Raw genomic sequence first — 21,444 nt, 5'->3', positions numbered from 1 at the left:
GGATCATTAAGATGTGGTACATATACACAATGGAATATTACATGGCAGTTAGAAATGATACAATCACAGACTTTGCAACAACGTGGATGGACCTAGATCATGTTATGTTAAACGAAGTAAGTCAGAAGACAAAAGATAAACACAGAATGGTAGCACTATTCTGAAACACCTAGAACATATATTTTACACACAACTAATACCTAACAATCATACAACAGGGTTTAACAGGGTAGAAACCCCGAACACTGTAATAGTCAACATATACGTGGGAGCAGTGTTCAAAATACATGAAAAAGGAACAACGCAAACTCTTGACTGCACATTATACCACAAAGAAAACAGCAACAACAGAAACAGCAACATAGAGAGAACAGGTATGTAATCAGACTCCCCACAACAAAAGCCCACAATAATCCCTTAGAGATCGTAAACAGGAGCACAAGTACAGAACACCACGGGAAATCACGGACTGCAATGGCAGCATACCATAACACTACATTTTAATTCCTTTGCCTTGCTATACTTTAAATAACCTCTCAGCTTTTCTGTCCACAGGCACCCTTAGATACAAAGGGTGGACAAACTAAGATGACAACTCGGGATACCACACGAGATACCATACCTTGATTGCACTACGAGATGGCCACGAGAAAACTCTTTAACATACATTTTATCCCTAGGTTAAACCTTCTTTTAGGAATTGTAGCACGGGACCAGTCAGACCACCAAAGCAGTACCTGCGACGTACAGACCTAAACTACAGGCTCTAGTCATCGAACACATTCAACCAAACCAGCATTCCCTTGCTATTCTCTCCTTTCTTCTCGCTACTTTTTTCTTTTCTCTTCTATTCTTCTCTTTACTTTTTCCCCTTTCTCTTCTCCCTTTCTTTCTACGGTATTTTCTCTTTTCTCTTCCTTCATACCCCTCCCATATACCTTCCCCTTTCTCCCCCCCGGAAATCCAACTATCCCATCACCCCTCAATCCCATCCAGATCTCCCACCATATTAAAACTCTCCACCCTCAGTCCTTAATCTTTTAGGCATCAAGATCGATTTCCTACCCAACGAACCAGTACCCAGCACCTAGGCGAGGGGACACCCAGCCAATCCCACACCTCGTCTCCTGCAAGAAAAGACAGCCAACTTCCCTGTGGATTCATGCTACGAGACCCTCCCTACCATCTCCCCCTAACGTGGACTGTTTCCTGAAACCGGACTTAGGTCCAATAGTATCCCCAATGCAAGAACTCTTCCAAGACTTCCCTGCCGCAAATTTTTACCAATCTGAAGAAGGTCAGGGGGTGGGATTGGAAGATGCCTGGGAACCCACACACCACAAGAAAAATCCAAAAGACAACGGGAAAAACCGTACTTTCAACATAGACATAAGACCTGTAATACACAACATCTTTACCTGTTCTCCCCCAAATGTAAAGTAGTCTTTTGCACCACTTTGGTCCTTTAAAAACTTCGCTAACACATTTTATTTCTTTTTTTTTTTCTTTTTTAAATGTTTGCCCTACATATACATTTGTGGGCACATACACTTTTATTTCCTTTTTTTTTTAATTTTTTTTATTTTTATAACCATTTTTGGGTATGCGACCTATTTCTGTTACCCACTCTGTCCAACCCAAATACACGGACAATATAATGGAGCACCACTTCCCTCTGCAAAGGCACACTAAATAAAGGGGAAATCTTACATATAAAAAAAAAGAGCTCTTATCTACTAGAGATAGGAACTCATAGTTGTTTATAATACAGGGTTATCTCCTACCTTGAAAATATGTCATGTGGAATCAACTTAGACCTCAGGTGATTAGATACCATTCAACCAGCCTTGAACCCTGGATCCCAGACATAGAAACGGCACAGCTCTTCACAACAGCTGCAAGAAACAAACTCCATCTGGGACAGCCTTATTACTGCAGGGTCAACAACAAGGGCCAGCTCTAACATGATATCCCGACAATGAAGAAAATGTGAACAACTTGACCTTAGAGCAGTTTAGCCTACCTCACCAGCTAACAACAAGACAAAACCAGAAGACGTGGCACCCTTTGGTAGGTCCAAAAGCCAAGATCGTGTTTCACAGATGACTGGATACGAGAACCACGACCAGACTGTATACATCTTGGGACCAAAAAAAAAGCCCTAGTCTAGGGTTTGAACTAAGACCTGCACAATAAGCATGATCCCCAGTTCCAAAGGTCCAGCAGAGACAATTGTAACGGAAAGGGGCTTCTGGAAGCACAAAGAAAGACGCTATCCTAGATGCCATCCTAGGTTCAGGGCAAAGACCAAGATCACCAACCACAGAAGATGGATTAAAATGGCACTGAGGTAACAGAACCTCTAGATTCACAAAGACTGACTTCACCATAAGTCCCACCTCAAGATTTGTACAGATACTGAGACCTCTAAACACAGAGCTCTGATTGTATCACCCTGGACAGAGCAGAAGTCTTCCACACACCAAAAAAAAAAAAAAAAAAAAAAAACCACCACCGGGAGAGTAATGATCCTGAGCAAAGACTAGAGCTGATTCCATGACAGTATACTCCAAGGACGGAGAAACCCCATATCGCATAGGGCAAGTGAATTCCTTTTCGAATGACCCCAATATTTACTGTGCCAGGGCAGGAGGGAAAAAAAAAAACAAAAATACAAAAAAAAAAAACACAAAACCTTGGACATTTATATATATATATATTACCTTCATTTTTTTATTGTTATTATTATTTTTATTTTCCTAGCTATTTTGGTCGATTTCTCTGTTTGGATGTGATTATTGAAATTGTTGTCCCCAATTATCCTTATTTTTTTTCTCTTCCTTTCTTTTCTTTCAATATGTGCTATGCCATGTTTCTTATTTCAAGACCACGGCGTGTTTTTTTTGTTTGTTTGTTTTGTTTGTTTTTGTTTTTTGTTTGTTTTGTTTTGTTTTGTTTATCTGTCTTTTGTGGTGCTTATCGATATAGCTGGAGTCCTCACTGGATATTTGACACTTCTTTTGGTACTGGTGGAGTGTTTCACCTTCATTCTCTCATTCATTTCCCAAATCGATGATGAGAACCTCTAGAAGGATTCTGCCCATTTTCGGGGTATTAGACTTTTACCCCCAGTTTATTCATTTTCTCTTTTTCAGGCAAAACCACGCAACTTGAATTAGCTAGCCCTGCCCCCACTTACAGGGGGAAATAAGGGAGGCGTCAAGACCAAACTGATGCAAGACTACTAAGTAGTAGGTTAGATACAGAGGGGACCACATGTTCTAGATGCCCTGGGGGTGAGGGAAGAGGAAATGGGAGGTAGGACAAAAACGGAGGTGTAAGGAGTACAATTTAGGGATGGGAATCCCCCCTGATTTTATGTAAATATATACCTAAAATATTATTGTCAACAATATGTAAGCCACTATGATCAAAATAAAAATTATATTATTAAAAAAAATCAACAACACATAAACAAAACATATAAGTACATATGGAATGTTTTTTTCATGTCTTAGGTTAATTAGAAAAAGAAAATGTAGGGTTTTGAAGAGGCAAAAAAATAGATATAGAAATTGTTACCTCCCAAACATATAGTTGTTTGTCATAAAATTGCTTAAATACAGAAAATAGTTATTTTAGCAAAAGGAATTTGATTTGATTTTTAATATATTACCCATGTAGTAGAAATACAAATACATATACATTTCATTTTTTGTGTGTTGTGTGGGAGGGAAAGCCCTGAAGTATGGAGGTGGAACCAACATGCTTTGTACATGCAAAAATTGTCTGTCACTGAAGTCAAATTCCCTGCTCCTTTATCAAGTCTCAATTGCAAATTTTTAGTGTAATAGAATTACTTTATCATAATGACTACAAATCCTAGCAACTCTTTGCATAGATATGTCCTTTACTAGCAAATTGTCTTGTAGCACTTTCAGCTACGTGGACATATATGACATTCACAGCTTGCTAACTGAGCTTCCATTTTCATCATATTCTTTTAACAAAAGATCAACTCTCTGGAAATTGATCTTATATATGTTGTCCAATATAAAATAAAATATCTCAACTAGTATATCATACAATTCCCACATAATATCCATCAAGGAATGTTTATTGAATGAACAAAATAGTTTTCATGTGATGTCACTATTATTAAATACATAATTTATTTAAAAAATAAAACTATGTCCTAGACATATGAAAATAGTGAAGCTTTCCAACGAATTAAATTGAGAAGATAAAAAGTAATATTGGTATAATAGTTTATCTTAGAGATCAAATTTCATGAAAAAAATTTTACCCAGTAAGTACAGCTTATCATAGATATTATGAACCACCTAATTTTTTAAACAGAACTAGTTGCATGAATATAAATGATGAATATAATAAGTTATTGATTTTATGTATAGTAGGCAAGAAACATATTTTTGTATAATATTCTATGAAGTGGAAAATGACTAAAAAGTATTTTAATATAAATATATATAAATATGATTAACTAGTTACATGATCCTTCAGGAAAAGGCCTCAAGTATTTGTATGAATGTTAATATTGTTTTTATTAAAAAAATCAGAAAAGATAAATCAATTCTTAATTTAACAGTCATATTATTCCAGAATCATTTTAAAATTCTCACACTTATTTTAATATCTTAAAATTTATTTTTTTTTTTTTGGTTTTTGGGCCACGCCCGGTGGTGCTCAGGGGTTACTCCTGGCTATCTGCTCAGAAATAGCTCCTGGCAGGCACGGGGGACCATATGAGACACCAGGATTCGAACCAACCACCTTAGGTCCTGGATCGGCTGCTTGCAAGGCAAACACTACTGTGCTATCTCTCCAGGCCCAATATCTTACAATTTTAAAGGCTGATATATATAGGTAAGGATTATATTGATGATATATATATATATATGTAAATGGCGTAGATAACTTTAATATAGACATAGTGTAGATATAGCAGTCTTATTTTTCTTTGTTATTCAAATAAATGCCCATTTAAAACTTAGTATATGATTCTGGTTTTTAAATCCTGAAATGTATCTATCAGTTTTAAACACTAAATTCTCCTAGGAATTCTGAATTATAGAAATGCAGGTTTATTTTCTAGTAGAATATGAACCCTGGACAGGGAATGTGGTTCAGAATAATTTACTCACTTATGGCTTTTATCTTAAGGATAGGACATAGTCATTTCCTTAGAATAAGTGAATTTCAGGAAGAAAATACATACTCTTCTAAGGTAATGTCAGCCACAGTTCAAACCAATAAAATAATTAAAAAATGAGGTTGAAGGAGCTGATTATGGAAGGACAAAAGCAGAGAAGTATTTTTTATTTTATGTGTACATTCTTTGCAAATCCATAACTGAAGCCAAAAATACATCAGCATGGGGAAGAATGCTAAAAACCTGTTATAGAGACAATGACCAAACAGATATATCCATTGTCCAATAAATGCAGTTTACAAATCAAATCAAACAATGTAATTTGTCTTCTACAAGAAAAAGCAAAAATACTGGAGAGAGAAAAAAAATAGTCTGTAGTCTCACAACTCATTTTCTACTCTACATTTAATCAGTTAATACAGATAATTAATTTGAATTATACAAACAGAAATTATAGTTTGAAAATTTTCACAGACTAAGTAATGTTTCTTTGGAATAAAATAAAATTAAATGGAATCATTAGTGAAACTATACAGAGGTTAGAATTTGAAACCTAGGACTTTAAAATAATTTAAACTTTTTTTAGTTTAGTTTTGTTTTGTTTTGTTGGCTAAAAACAGGAGTAACTCGGGGGATACTCCTGGCTCTGCTTTCAGAAATCATCCCTGGTTTGTGGGACCATATAGTTTCTGGGAATCAAATTCTCATCTATCCTGGGTCAGCTGCATGCAAGGCAAATGCCTTACTACAGTGCTACCACTCTGGTCGCAAATTTGAACTATTTTTTGATTAGAAAAGAAAAATACATTTTTAATGATAAAAATATAGATTATATCAGGAAGTAAATAAAAACATGTAAAGATTCATGTAGATATTCTTTAATTAAAAACATTGTATATAACTTTTAAAAAGACAAGGTTGATCTGCAGATGATCCTTATTTTAAAAAAGACTACTAACTAGATTAACAGATAAAAAGAGGATATCTAGCCTGAAGCGAATAGATGAAAATAATTAAAAGAAAAATAATAGCCCAAAATAATGGCAGCTTTTTTTTATTTTTATTTTAGAATTGAGATAAAATTTAATCAAAAAATACTTAAAGAAATGTTAACCTTTAAATTTCCCAATTTAAATTTCCTAATGATAGAAATGATATCATTTTCTAATGATACCTTTATAGAGTCAATAACTTCAGCAAAATGCAATCAAAATGAATATGAGCAAACAGAAAGTTAGTAATTTCATAGAAAATTTTTGAAAATTACATTTAAAGAGAAAATTCTGAAAGCAACCAGAAATAATATAAATTGCAAGTAAAGAAAAAGCAATTATGAAAATCCTAAGATTCATTTTCAAAATTATAAGAAACCAATATTTGAGCTCAAAGAAATAATGAATACTAAATAAAGCATAGCATTGAAAGCGTTTACCTTGAATGCTGATCCAGGTTAAATTCCTAACAAAACATATGTCCCCAGAGAACTAACAGTAGTGATTTTGAGTGAATAGCCAGGAGTTAAGCCTTGAGTCTAGTCACATATAGCCTTAAAAAACAAAAACAAAACAAAACAAAACAAACAAAATAAACACCCAAGTATTGAAAGGAAAGTTCCTCTACACACTTGGGAACTCTATATGTGGAAATAAATTTCACAAACAAGAACAATATTTTCAGAGAAAAATATAAGTGGATAGATAAGAAAATCTGTTCCATAAGGACTAATTCAGACAAGAAAATATAACAACATAGGGAGAAATCCTTAAGAATGAAGTAATCACAATTTATAAATAGTAATATAAACTATATAAAAATAAATATTTAGATGTAACTCTGATCTAACTATAACATTGTATTATAGATTATAAAATATTAACATAATTATATATTAACATGACACAATAGCATATTACAATAAGTAGTGCCATCAGCTGTCTTACTTTTATGAATTGATATTTTATTTGAAGACACTAAAATGTATAGTATACTTTATATTCAGAATAGCCACACTTTTATGTACCAATTAGTAAATCATATACACCTTTAAAATAAAATAATAAAACAATGAAATCTGAACATACAAATAGCGCTTCAGAAATAAGAAACAAGTAAATAAGGAAAGAAGATAATAAGATGAATCATATTTAAATGCATTATACATTAGACTTAAATTCAGCTAAATTTGCAATTTAAAGATATATAAAAGATGTATCTTCTTAAGCTAAATAACCCATTAATAATTAAAATTCAGAAAATAAATATACATTCCATAGGCAAAATACAAAATTGTGTCCCATTTATTTTTTTGTTTGTTTGTTTTATTTTTTTCGCAGAGTGGGGACACCTGGTGACGCTAAGGTCTGAGTGTTGTTGCATTTTGGCTTTCCCAAATTTCTAAAAAAATATTTTATGGTACTGTTTTTAAATATTTATCCAATATTATAGAGTTTCATGTAGCTTCTTTATTCTGAGGGGTCCACAATTTTCTGAGTTAGAACCTCAATTTTTCCATCCCAAAGGGGCTCAGATTTTCATATCAGAATGTGTGTCCTTCATGCCTTTAGGTTACTTCAAGGCTACATGATTTCTTCTTAACTTATATTATTTTTTCCAAAGTTTCTCTCTCGTTCTCTCTCTCTGTCTCTCTCTCCCCCCTTCCTCCTACCGCTTTGATATCTCTATCTCTGGCCCTCCCCTCTATATCTTGAAACAATATTGTATAAGTCTTACAGAATAGTTTGATTTAAGTAAAATGGAGTTGGGTGAATACTATTATACCTATAACAAATTTGACTGATCGATTCAATATCTTAGTAGACTTTTAGTAAACCAAAAACTGTTAAAGTCTAGAGTCAAAGGATAAAAACACAAAATTGTAGTAAAGCTGAACAATATCAGTGGTCCTCAAACTTTTTAAACAGGGGGTCAGTTCACTGTCCCTCAGACCGTTGAAGGACCGGACTATAGTGAAAATAAAAACTATGAACAAATTCCTATGCACACTGCATATATCTTATTTTGACGTGAAGAAACAAAACAGGAATAAATACAATATGTGGCCCACAGGCCATAGTTTGAAGACCCCTGCTCCATCTACCAAAGCCCCAAACTGACCTGGTCTGGGTTGTTTCTGCAAGAGACAAACCCTGCCCAAGGTCATGTATAGGATTCTATAGGAAAGGGATGTAAGGAGATGCTACCTTTTTGATGATCTTTAAAATACTTGGCTGTGTCTAGGGGTAACCTCCCTATTGCTTCCTTGTGTCCTTCCACCAATAGGCTATCTTCTATGGCCAGATAATTTGGGACAGTGTTAATAGAAATAGACTTGAGGAAAACTGCATGTGGCTTACACCATGCGATCCTTACAAAATGGCTTATCACGCTTTTCAAAAAGTAAGAAGAGCCTGACACGTGGCTTTACAAAATGGCCTCTCTTCTTGTTCTGAACCCAAGACCCCACAAAACATAAATCTGAAATGTCTCAAGATAAAAAAAAAATCATTGGAACAACTACTGAAAATCATTCAACTAGACTTTCACAAGTAAGAAAACTACCTCAGTTGTAGTGAACTAATTTATTTGCTTTGCTTCTGCCTCTTGTCTTTAAGTGTATTTTTCCAGTCTAGGCGAAAGGTGAGTTTCTTTTTTTAACTGAAATAACAAAAATTGATATATTAATTTTGATATATCTTCTAATGACAGGAGCTGTGACAGTATGTCTCTGTGGTTGTCCATGATTTCCAGGTTCTTTAATATTTTCAAATGTTCATTGAGTAGTAATGATACTCAGAATCAGAGTCAAAATGTAGTAAGGTTTACTAAAAAGTAAAGGAGAAGGAAAAGGAATTATTAGTATGGGAGGAATTTAATATGAGTATGTTAAAGTTTAGGGCTTTGTGTGGATCCTTTGTCTTTTGTTATTCTTATCAATTAACAAAAAATGGTACAGATAATGCAATGTTACAGAGTGGTCTTGGCTGGTTTGGGTTATATTTGGTCATATTTTTTAGATATTGTCCATTATCTTATCTGCCTTCCTGAGGCAAGGTCTATGGTTCAGTCAATCATGTTTAAAATATGGGCCAGGCTCTTATAGGTGAGGGGTATCGGAGATCAAAGGAAACAGATGGAACTTCTATTGACAATAATTGGGGCTTTTCCTTTCACTTTCAGAAAATGACATTTGTTCAAAATATAAATGCTAGAATAAAACATGATCAATGACCTAGTGATGAGGTTATCATTTATGGGCAGAAAGCCAGGATTACTAAAACTTCCTTCAAAAGGAATTGGGGGGCCCAAGTAATGGGCTTTTGAAGAAAATAAAACAAAAACTTAAACTGCCTAGCCCTGAAAGAACCCAGAGGTAAAAAGAACACATCCCTTTAAGAGGCAGATTTTGAGCTCTTGGGAGAAGTCAAAACAGAATCAAGATGCAGAAATTTTGGCAACATCTGTGGCAGAGTGATCACCTCAGAAAAGTAACTACAAAAGACTCTAAAGGATGATATTGAAAGGATAATTAAGAGTCCACAGTTTCTCTTTACAAGGCCCAGATTAACTTTAATATATGCAAAGAACGCCAGGTCAAGATAATTTGAAGAATGTATATATATAATCCATACCAAAAAATTTTTCCAGGCTTTCCCTATCTCTCTGAAAACCCATGTTCAATTTTTCTCCCCTCTCGTACATCCCTAAGTAAATTGCTTTCAATGAAACTATTTCATTTTATTTTACTCATCCATTTCTTCTTAAATTTTTTGTGGCACTACAATTATCTTTCTAACCCAAAGGGCTTAAAATTCTGCCTCCTGGGACAGGTGGAACATCAAGGTGCTCAGAGTCAACTTTACCAGTCCTAATCTACATCATGATTTTCCTGGCGCCCTAGATCAGGGGTCTCAAATTAGCGGCCCATGGGCCATTTGTGGCCCTCCATACAACATTTTGTGGTCCGCGGCCATCCTTCAAATATCACAGTATTCTCAATTATTCACTTACCAAATAATTGCAATAAAAATCACATTAGTAAGAAAAAAATCGCATTAAACATTTGCATACCCCGAGCAGTTCCGTTCGGGTATGCAAATGTTTAATGCAATATTTTGAGATTTTTTTCTTACTAATGCGATTTTTTTATTGCGAATATTCGGTAAGCGAATAATCGCCAATACTTTGCACCTAGTGCAGACATCATTTCCACTGCTCCTGCCCTCTGTCCCTTGCATTATTAGAGGCCTAAGGGAGAGGAGGGAGAGAAGGGAGAGAGTTTATTACAGAATTAGATTTTGTCATACCCTCATCATGACTTCATCAAAGCCTGCAGTGAAGAGAAAGATTGATGACCAGCACAGTTTCAGGAAAAGTGGGAGATGCAGTATTTCTTTGTTGAGCACAGGGGCATCCCCACATGTCTTATTTGCTCTGGGAAAGTTGCAGTGCACAAGGAATACAACTTGAAACACCATTATTCAACTAAACATGCTAAGGATTGTGCAAATTATCAAGGAAATGAGAGAGCCAAGCAGGTTGCCTGTCTTAAAGCATGTCTAATGAGGCAACACAATTTCTTCAAGAAAGCAACCAAAGAGAATGTTGCATCAGTGGAAGCTAGTTACATGGTTAGTGAGATGACTGCTAATGCAGGGCAACCATTCACAGAAGGAGAGTTTGTTAAAAAATGCATGTTACAAGCTGCAAGTATTATCTGTCTGGAAAAAACAGGTCAGGTTAGCAAAATCAGCCTTTCTGCCAACACTGTGGCAGAGCGCATTTCTGACATGTCAAGTGACATTTATCATCAACTGTGTGAGAAAGCCAAATGTTTGATGCATACTCAGTTGCTCTTGACAAGAGCACATATATAACAGACACTGAGCAACTCACAATTTATGTACGTGGTGTTATTGCAAATTTGAATTGACAGAGGAGCTGCTCACAATAATTCCAATGCATGGCCAGACCACTGCTAATGAGATATTTTGGCATCTGTGTGATGCCATTGAGAATGCAGGTTTGCCATGGAAGAGGCTTGTTGGAATAATAACCCATGGAATGCCATCAATGACAGGGAGGAAAAATGGACTGGTGGCACTTGTTCAAAAAAAAACTTGAGGAGTAGGGTGTAGAGAAGGCCATTTCTCTTCACTGCATTATCCATCAGTAGGCCCTTTGCAGTAAATGCCTGCTGTGTGGCAATGTGATGTCTGTTGTTATAAATTGCATCAACCAAATCAGATCAAGGGGTTTAAAGCACAGGAGGTTCTGTGCTTTTTTAGAGAAAATGGAGTCAGAATATGGAGATGTGCTCTATTTCACCGAGGTGCATTGGCTCAGCAGGGGAAATGTCCTGAAAAGATTTTTTGAGTTGAGAGAAGAAGTGAAAGCCTTCATGAAGAAAGATGGGAATGCTGTTTCTGAGTTGAGTGATCACAAATGGCTCGTGGACTTAGCTTTTCTTGTTGACATCACACATAAGCTGAATGTACTAAACAAGATGTTACAAGGCCCGGGGCAGCTTATCAGTGCTGCCTATGACAATGTGAGAGCATTCTCCACAAAACTTGTGTAATGGAAATCTCAGCTCTCTCAGAGAAACCTTTGCCATTTCCCAGCATGCAAGGAACTTGTGGATGCAGGCATACCATTGATACTATTCAGGTGATAAATATGTTGATGCTATTTTTAAGCTAGAGAAGAAATTTGATCACAGATTTGCAGACTTCAAAAAGTACAGAGCCGCTTTCCAAATTTTTGTGGACACCTTTTCATTTGATGTGCAAGATGCCTCGCCTGTGCTTCAAATGAAGCTCATTGACCTGCAATGCAATTCTGATCTCAAAGCCAAGTTCAGGGAGATTAGTGGAAAAGCAGACATGCATGGGCAATTTTTGAGAGAATTGCTCCCCAGCTTTCCTGATCTTTTCCGAATGTTCAAGCCACCATATGCCTTTTTGGGAGCACATATTTGTGTGAAAAGTTATTCTCCACATTGAACTTCAATAAGTCAAAGTACAGGTCTAGACTTAATGACGATCATCTTCAAGCTATACTGAGGGTCTCAACTGCTTCCTCTCTAAAGCCAAATGTGGTTCAGATTTGTGAGAAGTGCTGTCAAGTCTCTGGCAGCAAGGAATAGGCAAAATTGTCATGTTCAGAAGAACTGTTCATGATCTACTCTCAATGTTCTATTCATGTTCAGAAGAAATAATTAAAACTGTTGATAATGACATTTGAGGACTTTTTTTTGTGAAACCCCTTATGTGGCCCTGCCTCACCCGGACTTTGTCTCCTGCGGCCCCCAGGTAAATTGAGTTTGAGACCCCTGCCCTAGATGGATAGCAGAAAGTAGAAATTCTGCACTCTACAGGCTACATCCCTCTCTTTCAATTTAGACTCTTTTTTGACCATGTTTTTAGAGAATGTGTTGGAAAGAGACAATCAAACAAATGGCATTAAAAGTCAATCTTAAAATAAGAACTTCACCAATGGGGTCAGAAAGAGAGCATAGAGGTAAGGTGTTTGCCTTACATGCAGAAGGATAGTGGTTTGAATTGCGCCATCCCATATGGTTCTGTGAACCTGTCAGGAGTGATTTCTGAGCTTAGAGCCAGGAGTGACCCCTGAGTGCTGCTGGGTGTGACCCAAAACCAAAAACAAACAAAAGAAAAGAACTTTACCAAAAGAAAACTGTTATGGGAAGAGTAAGACTAGACTGACTTTGGAAATGTGGTTTACATTCTAACAGTCTCCTTTCGGACTTTTCCTAGGAAAAAGATGATTTAAATCACAATACCTCTGCTTTACTATTCCTCTTTAGGTAATCTTCCTAAAAGACTTGCCCTTTGTTCTTCAGATTCTTCTCACAATTATCTTTTACTTTAAAGTGGCATTGAAGACCACAAATTAAATTCTGCTGAGTCATTTCTTTTTACTTTTTCTCTAATCAGTCTATCTCTTGTTTATTTCTGAGCCCCTGATGAAGTCACAGAACACAGGGCAATTTGTTTTGTCCCTAGATATTTTTTTTAAATGTGTAACTAAATGAAAAATAAAGTGGTAGGGTCAAAGGAAATATGTTTGTATCCCTTGAATCTAACAAAGGAAATATCAAACCAGATAAAGCAGATAGTATAGTTTTATGTATCCATTTCCTATACGTCCATTTTGGGATACATATGATTACATGTGATTTTGCTTCTTTTTAAAAAATGAAGTTTCCTTTTGTTTTTATTATTATGTATCTACTATTTTAAATTAAATGGAAAGTAAAAGAAACCCAATAGATATCTAAAATCTCATGCTTAATGTATCAATGGAGACTTGACACCTAAACTGATGAGATCTGCTGAGCACTTTAATGGCAGAGAACTTATGTCTCACCTACCCTATGAGTCCTTTGTCAAAGCACACCTGGATTTGATCTGTTGTGCCCAGGGTGGGAAGTGACTCCTGCTACCGGTTTTTAGCTAACCATGGAAACCAGGCTTGAGTGAGAACTTGCTCTTTGAAGAAAGGAAAATGTCCCCATTCGTTCTAAATCTAACCCAGTTAACCAGGGTGCTGTCTTCTCTCAAAGAAAGGAATTTCAGAAGGGGAGTAAGAGTAAAGTTTATTTGGGAACTAAACTAGAAAAAAAAAAAGAATGATAACTGTACAAGAGAGAACATGGGATTATTTGGTTGGGAGGGAAAAAATAAATTTTTATGCCCCAAACAGAAAAATTATCCAAATACCCTAAGTACAACAAAGTATACACAAATGAGACCTAGCAGTCCAGTGGGCTAAGAGGAGAAGAGATTTGGGATGCATGCTGGGAACAGTTGTGGAGGGAAGTTAACTCTGGTGATGGGAATTGCCCTAAAATGTCACTATGTACCTTAAGTATATCTGTGAAAGACTTATAATTCACATAGGTCTCAGTAAAAATTATAAAAAGTAAATTAAATTAAATATAAGATGTAGACAAAGAAGTTATATGGTAAGAGATATGAAATACTTTAGACTGATATGTGCACAAATGCATACCTTTTACCTTATCAAGTAACTTTATATCACTGTTCAACAAATGCCCCCATATTCCTTCTTATCAGTTGAGTAGAATGCAAAGAACCTTTTAAGGAAGACTTGCACAAATATTCAAATTATCTATATTAAAAGATACAAAGGAGCCATATTTAATTTAGTACTATGTTAAGCCCCCCCACCGAAACACATGGACTGTTCCTTCTTTCTCAACTGCTTTCCAATAAATGTTGCTACCATCAACTTCTAACTCTGTGCATGTTTAATAATCAGTATTTTTAATTTTGAAAATATTGTAGGACCTAGGAATTAAGGACTGACATTTCTGCTTCAAGAGGACCCTCCCCTGAGAGTGATACTTTTTGTAGGTGTCACTTTTGCAACTTTCTTTACCATTAATGTTAATTCTTCTCTTCCACCAGAAAAATGAGAGTATGTTTTTTGAATGGTTGTATTAAAAAATAGTTAAATGTATATATATATATATATATACCTACATCAATAGAAAATTGTTCAAAAATATATATTCTTCCTAACTAACAGTGACTTTTGAATTTTTTTCCAAATCCTCTGGAATTAGAAACTTGAGCTGAATATAAACATTAATAAAAATCATTATGAGCATGGATGCTCATGTACAAATTAAAATGACATGTCATGCTAATGATAGGTATATGCAATAAGTTAATTAAATATCTCTGAAATGTTCATATATACCAATTTTTATAGCAACCCCTTTTACATCTTAGAATAAAACTATTAAAACCTGGGCCAGAGAGATAGCAAAGTAGTAAGGTGTTTGCATTGCAGGCAGCTGGCCCAGATGGACCTGGTTTGATTCCCGGTATCCTGTATGGTTCCCCCGCACACACACACACACACACACACACACACACACACACACACACCGCCTATCAGGAGTGGCTTCTGAGTGCAGAGCCAGGAGTAGCCCCTGAGCACCACCAAGTGTGACCCAATTAAAAAAAATAAATAAAAACACAATTAAAACCTAAAGCACAGATTTATTTTTCTAATCTTACAGTCATACTGAATGTCCAATAGAAACTAATCCATTGGTTAAACAATAAGCGACTTCTCTTACTGTTTCTGATAGATAATGCTATGACCCAATGTTTCCCTCCCATTCAGAATTAGCTTGTCACTCCACAACTGAACTTTCTGCTTCCTGGTCTTAGCATTAGGAGCAGAAGGCTTAAGGTGGAAATTCCTGAACTTCTTTTTATTTCCTTAACTGTGTGTGGATTATTCCCTGTGTCAGTGTTTGCTTCCAGATCTGTGTCCTTACAATTCCCTAGCATTGGGGCATAAGGCTTCTGCAATAGCTCAGTAGCTATTACTGTGGCGAATTTGCCATAGATTCTTTTTCTTTTTTTTTTTTGGTTTTTGGGCCACACCTGGCGTTGCTCAGGGGTTACTCCTGGCTGTCTGCTCAGAAATAGCTCCTGGCAGGCACCGGGGACCATATAGGACACCGGGATTCGAACCAACCACCTTTGGTCCTGGATCGGCTGCTTGCAAGGCAAACACTGCTGTCCTATCTCCCCGGGCCCTGCCATAGCTTCTTAATTTTATACCTTACAAAACACATTTCAGAGGCACCAGAATTGTCTCGAGAAATCAAACTGTAATTTTCTTTTTGAATAGTGATAAAGTAAGAGATTGGTGTGTATCTAAATTTTCTCAGTTTATGAATCTCTTTTTAATAGTAAACACATCACTTTAGCTTCTGGAGTACCTTATTTGATACAGATAACTAAAATTCACCTACACTGAACAGGTTATTTGTATAAATTACCTAGGGGACATTGAGAATTTTAAGAACTATGTGTGCTTAATTTTAGCCACAGTCATTAAGGTTATATACCATACAGTCTAATGCTATTGAGATGTGTACTGCTGAGTCCAGATGTCCTTGGTAATTTACTCAAATGTCTCTTATTCAGTTTAGAAAGTTCTTGCTTAGAATGTTGAGTCAAAGGAGATTCTTAGGGTGAAACAGAAAAGGCCTTAAAATAACGCCAGTCTTCTTTAGACTTAGGTGACTTTACCAAAAATCACAAGCCCCATCAAAAATAAGACAGCAAGAATAAGGACATAGGACTCAATATTCCCATATAAAACATAAAGAGCAATCAACAAAAATGAAAAAATAATGTAACTCATAAAGGTACTGCTGATGGGAAGATCCCCAAAATTTTTTATAGTCTATGCAATTTTTTAATTTTCTATAATCTCTATAATTTTCTATAGTCTATAATTTTTTTTTATTCCCAACTCACTTATTCACCATAAAATTGTGACCCACAAGAGTGCTGATTGGGACATTCCCCTAAGACATTCCCCAAAGGACTAATAGGATAGTTCCAGGAAAAGGTTAGGCATGAAGTAGAAATCTAATTCTAAGTAAAAATACTGAGTGTTTCTGAGAAAAATCATCTTGAATCAATCTATCTCTTTAACAAAATAAACTGGCCCCTTCTTTATAGAAACAGATTAAAAACTACTACGCAGAATTTTCTCTTTCTATTTTTTTTATAGTTGACCTCTCTTATTCCCATGGAGTATTGTTTCTTCATACCTTCTTTTCAATAAAGTCACTCAGAAATATTTAGAAGTAACTTGTGTTTTTATCAATTATTTTGTGTTCCTACTCTATAGTTTGTGCTTGCCCAAACAAAAGGAGGAGATAAGATAAGAGTGGACAACTAAGGAACACAATGCTGGTACTGGACATGGGATGCTAGTTTTATTTTCTACCATTATCAACTAGAAAAATATTTGACTAAAATGGAATTATTGGATATCTTTTGCAGAAAATGTCAACACCTTTACCTGGAATAGAGCATCTGCCTCTTTTTCCTCCTTTTAGAGTTTATTTAATTATTTAAATAAATTACTTAATTAATTAAAGTGGCTTTGGAGAGTCATTATCCTAAAATTAAGAACGTGACTATCATGTTCATGGTGGATTACTATCAAGAGTAAAGAAGGTAGGATTATCATTTCTTTGGACGATAGAAGAATTTGGGGCCTTTCAATCGAGAGTCTTGTGAACTGGCATTTTTACTAGAGATGGGAGAGAGAGTGGAAGTTCTCTATACCTAGATACTTATAGGTGTTCGTGTTTTTGATTGTAGTGTATTTTTTCTTTTTGATCACACTTAGCAGAGTCTCAAGCTTACTCCTGGCTCATGGAACACTCATGAAAGTGCTCAGAGGAACAAACAGAGACTGGGACATGAATGAGTTGGTTGTATAAATGACAAGTGCTCTACCCACTTCAGTACTTCTCTGGCCCTCAATCTTTTATGTTGGTGAAAAGGAGGGATAGGGGCTTATACAGGCCCGCCAAGACTTAAATCATTGAGCTACACTCCCTACCCTGTTTACGTTTTAAATCAGGGCAAGGCTTTTCCGTCCGATAGGTCATTTTCTATTCCAGTCAGTAATATTTTCTCCTTCTTATTTTATAGACCCACTAGACTTTCCTTTTATGTGAAGCTCTATGAATAAAGAATATAGTACAAAAAGGCATTCACATTGTTCCATGTGTCACAATTAGAAGTTATTTGATTTACATGTTCCTTATTACATAGAAAAATTCAAAAATACTACTATGATATTACCCAAAAGATTGTCCTATGAAGTAATATCATAAGAAATCTACTGTAAAATATGCAGTAAATTGAAGGGATGGAAAATAAATACTACCTCAAATAGTCATATTTCTGCAAAGACTTTTGTATGAAACTCTTTCAAATGTAAAACTGTTCTATTTCAGATTTGATTACTCCATCTGGTGCTAGTAATCATCTGAATAGCAGCTATTGCATCTTAATAATGACCATTGCAGGTCTCTTATTCAGTTCTTCTATGCTCAAGTACAATGTTCAGAATGTCAAGGTTGACTGTATCATGAATAATTCAAAGTGATCAGTTTCTGAATTGCCATTTCTGTCCTGGACTGGGTTACCATTCAAACAAGTTCAGGAGTAGCTTTCTTATAATATCTATGATGAGGAGCCAAGATTTTAGTCTTGTTTCTTTCATTCTTACATTTTTTTTCCTTCTAGCAAAAGCAGTGTGAAAAAGAAAGATACTGCTCTAAAAAATGAATGGATTTTTCTTAGAAGAAAATCTTTCAACCTTTATAGTATAAAATAGTTTGTGTGGGTTTTTTATATAAATAATCCCACTGCTCAATACCGGGCTTCTCTCCTAGATTTGCTCCTATGAAAAATTCCATATCTGTCTGGCCATTTCCTCCACAAAGGGTCTATAGCTTACTGAGTTTTAAAAGTACTAAGAAAAAAAAAAACATTTCCAATAAAAACAACAGAATTTGAATGAACCAGCCAACTAATTTCTCTGTTGTATAACTGCCTGTGTTCAAACTGTATTTTTTCTTTAATAGATTGAAAAAACTATTTTTACTGCTGAACTGTACAGCAATGCATTCCAGTAAAAACAGTCAAGTGTCTTTTTGTATAAGCCACTAATTTCCTTTCAGTTAAATTTATTTTGGAAATAGAACGAAGTTATAAATCAACACAATTATTTGATCTTCCTATTCCTGAGTCCTTCAAATTTAGTTTTTGGGTATTGTTGTGTACATAATGTTGTGATTAGCTGGATCAATTTTTAAAAGCTTACTTGAAGAAAAGTATTTTAAAATGCTATGAGAAAGGAAGCACATTTCAGAAAACTTTAGAATGTTAAGTATTTGCTTTTGAATAAAATCTCCATTAAGCATGTTCTAGTAATTTAACTAAAATGTTGACTATATAAATATTTTCCCCAAGGATTCTTTATTGTAAAAAAAATAAGCACAGGTTTTATACAGGAATCTCTATTATTGGAGCCATTTGCAGTTACTAGTTATGCTTAATATCTAGTGGATTTAATATAAATTCTAATAATTGTGATAGGTCAAAACAACATTTCATGGGGCTGGAGAAATAGTACTACAGAGGGCACTTGTCTTACATGTGGTTCAACGAGAATTGATCCCTGACATATTCTTCTTTTCTTCTTCTTCTACTTCTTCTTCTTCTTCTTCTTCTTCTTCTTCTTCTTCTTCTTCTTCTTCTTCTTCTTCTTCTTCTTCTTCTTCTTCTTCTTCTTCTTCTTCTTTTCTTCTTCTTTTTCTATTTCTTTTTATTTCTATTTCTATTTATTTCTATTATTTCTTCTCATGCTTCTGCCTCCTCCTCTTCTTCACTTATTTTCTTTATTTTTCTTTTTCTTCTTTCTTCCTTTTCCTCCTCTTTCTCCTCCTCTTCTTTTCTTTGTTTACTCATTTTCTTCTTTCTTCCTCCTCTTCCTTTTCTTCCTCCTTTACTTCTCTTCTTCATCCTCCTCTTCTTCATTCTTCTCCTTTCACTTTCAGCAATAGTTCAGGGATTATTCATCATACTTCGTTCTCAACCTGGTGCTGACATAGAAAGCCAAGTTCCCTAAGAACTATACTATTTTTTTTTCATCCAGATGATTAATAGTGTTACAACTTAAATGCTAGTAGAACTCTTTCATTAAAACAATAAAATCCTATCTGCTTAATTCTTTATTTTTGGAAATGGATTATTTTGGCTTTCTCATGTATGGGGAAACAGATGTAATCATCAATATTTATCTCTCTAATTACATTTATTGTTCTTAAGGACAGGTTTATCAATTGTTAAATTTTAACGTTCCTCGAATTTGTTTTATTACATGATACGTACAAGAGGACAGTATATCATAAACATGAATAAATTACAAATTAAGTGTACAGAATTTATAAAATCAGTATTTGAATAACCATCTATTATAGATAAATAGGATGTTTATTGACCTAACTGTAGACTTAATAAATAGGGAAATTGAGATGCAACTAATATATTCAAATTTATATCCTCACTTGCAAATGAAAAATTTACACACTATTATTTCATAGTTAATTCAATAAGCATATATATATATACTATCCTTTACATTTCCAACACTGTGTTATAATATAAATAACACATTTATATTATAAATGGTTCTTGTACTTAAACTTTAGTGATTAATATAAATAACCAATAATGCAATAATTATATAAGTATTCTTCAAATTTATTACTAAATTTAGATATTAGGAGTACACAAAAAATGGTACATAATTCCCTGAGCTGATATGGAAGGATAATTCTTTTTCATTATGCTGAATATCATTTCAAAAGCAATTTGTTACACATTGTAATTGTTTAAAGACTTGAAAGAATTTAACCTCTATAGTGACACAATTTCCTTTGACACTCATTAAGGAGGGTATTCTTTTTATGTCTTAAACCCAACTACAAACATGTTTATAATCATGGTGCTTAAATAAAGATATTTAAAAATAAAGAATAAACAGTAAAGATAATATCAGAATGATATCACCTTAGGAAAGCATGTAACCAAAATCTTATTAAAAAATGCTTTAAAATATACTGCCTAATTTGATGATAAAGTTCACGATATCAATAAAAAGTAATGAGCCAATTTCTCACTTATTTTATAAATTTAAACCAAAATTAAATTCTGATCAAATGTTGCCTTTTAAATAATTATGTTCACAGACTAAAATAAAGGAGGAAACATGGTCAAGAGGATAAACTTGGGGCCGGAGCAGTGGTGTTAGATGTAAGGTGTCTGTCTTGCAAGCGCTAGCCTAGGACGAACCGCAATTCGATCCCCCATAGTCCCATATTGTCCTCCAAGCCAGGAGCGACTTCTGAGCGCACAGCCAGGAGTAACCCCTGAGAGTCACCAGATGTGGCCCAAAACCAAAAAAAAAAAAAGAGGATAAACTTTCAAAAGGTCAAGCTATGTGATCAGTGTTTCTATTTAGCATACCTTTTAAGAGTTTTAGGTTTTCTTAATAAATATTGTTTAGACGAGTCAATCATAAGTTTGCTGGTTTTATTTTAACTTGAATCTTTAAAAAATAAAAATATTTTCAACATATAAATATGATATTAAAATATTTATAAACATTCAGTACTTTGAACATCAATTTAAGTTATTTATTATTATTGTTTTGACCTTATAATATCCACTAACTAATGTAAATTTTGTTTTTTATGTACAAGTAAGTTATTATAGATTTATTTATTTAAGCTCAGGAGATGAATAGTTTACTTTAATAATCACTTGGTCCTAAAACATATGTTTTGAATAATTAATGTCTAAGATAGCATGTCTTAGGATAATGTC

The sequence above is a fragment of the Suncus etruscus genome, chromosome 3, assembly GCF_024139225.1.
Source record: "Suncus etruscus isolate mSunEtr1 chromosome 3, mSunEtr1.pri.cur, whole genome shotgun sequence".
Taxonomy (NCBI): domain Eukaryota; kingdom Metazoa; phylum Chordata; class Mammalia; order Eulipotyphla; family Soricidae; genus Suncus; species Suncus etruscus.
This window is presented reverse-complemented; position numbering follows the sequence as displayed.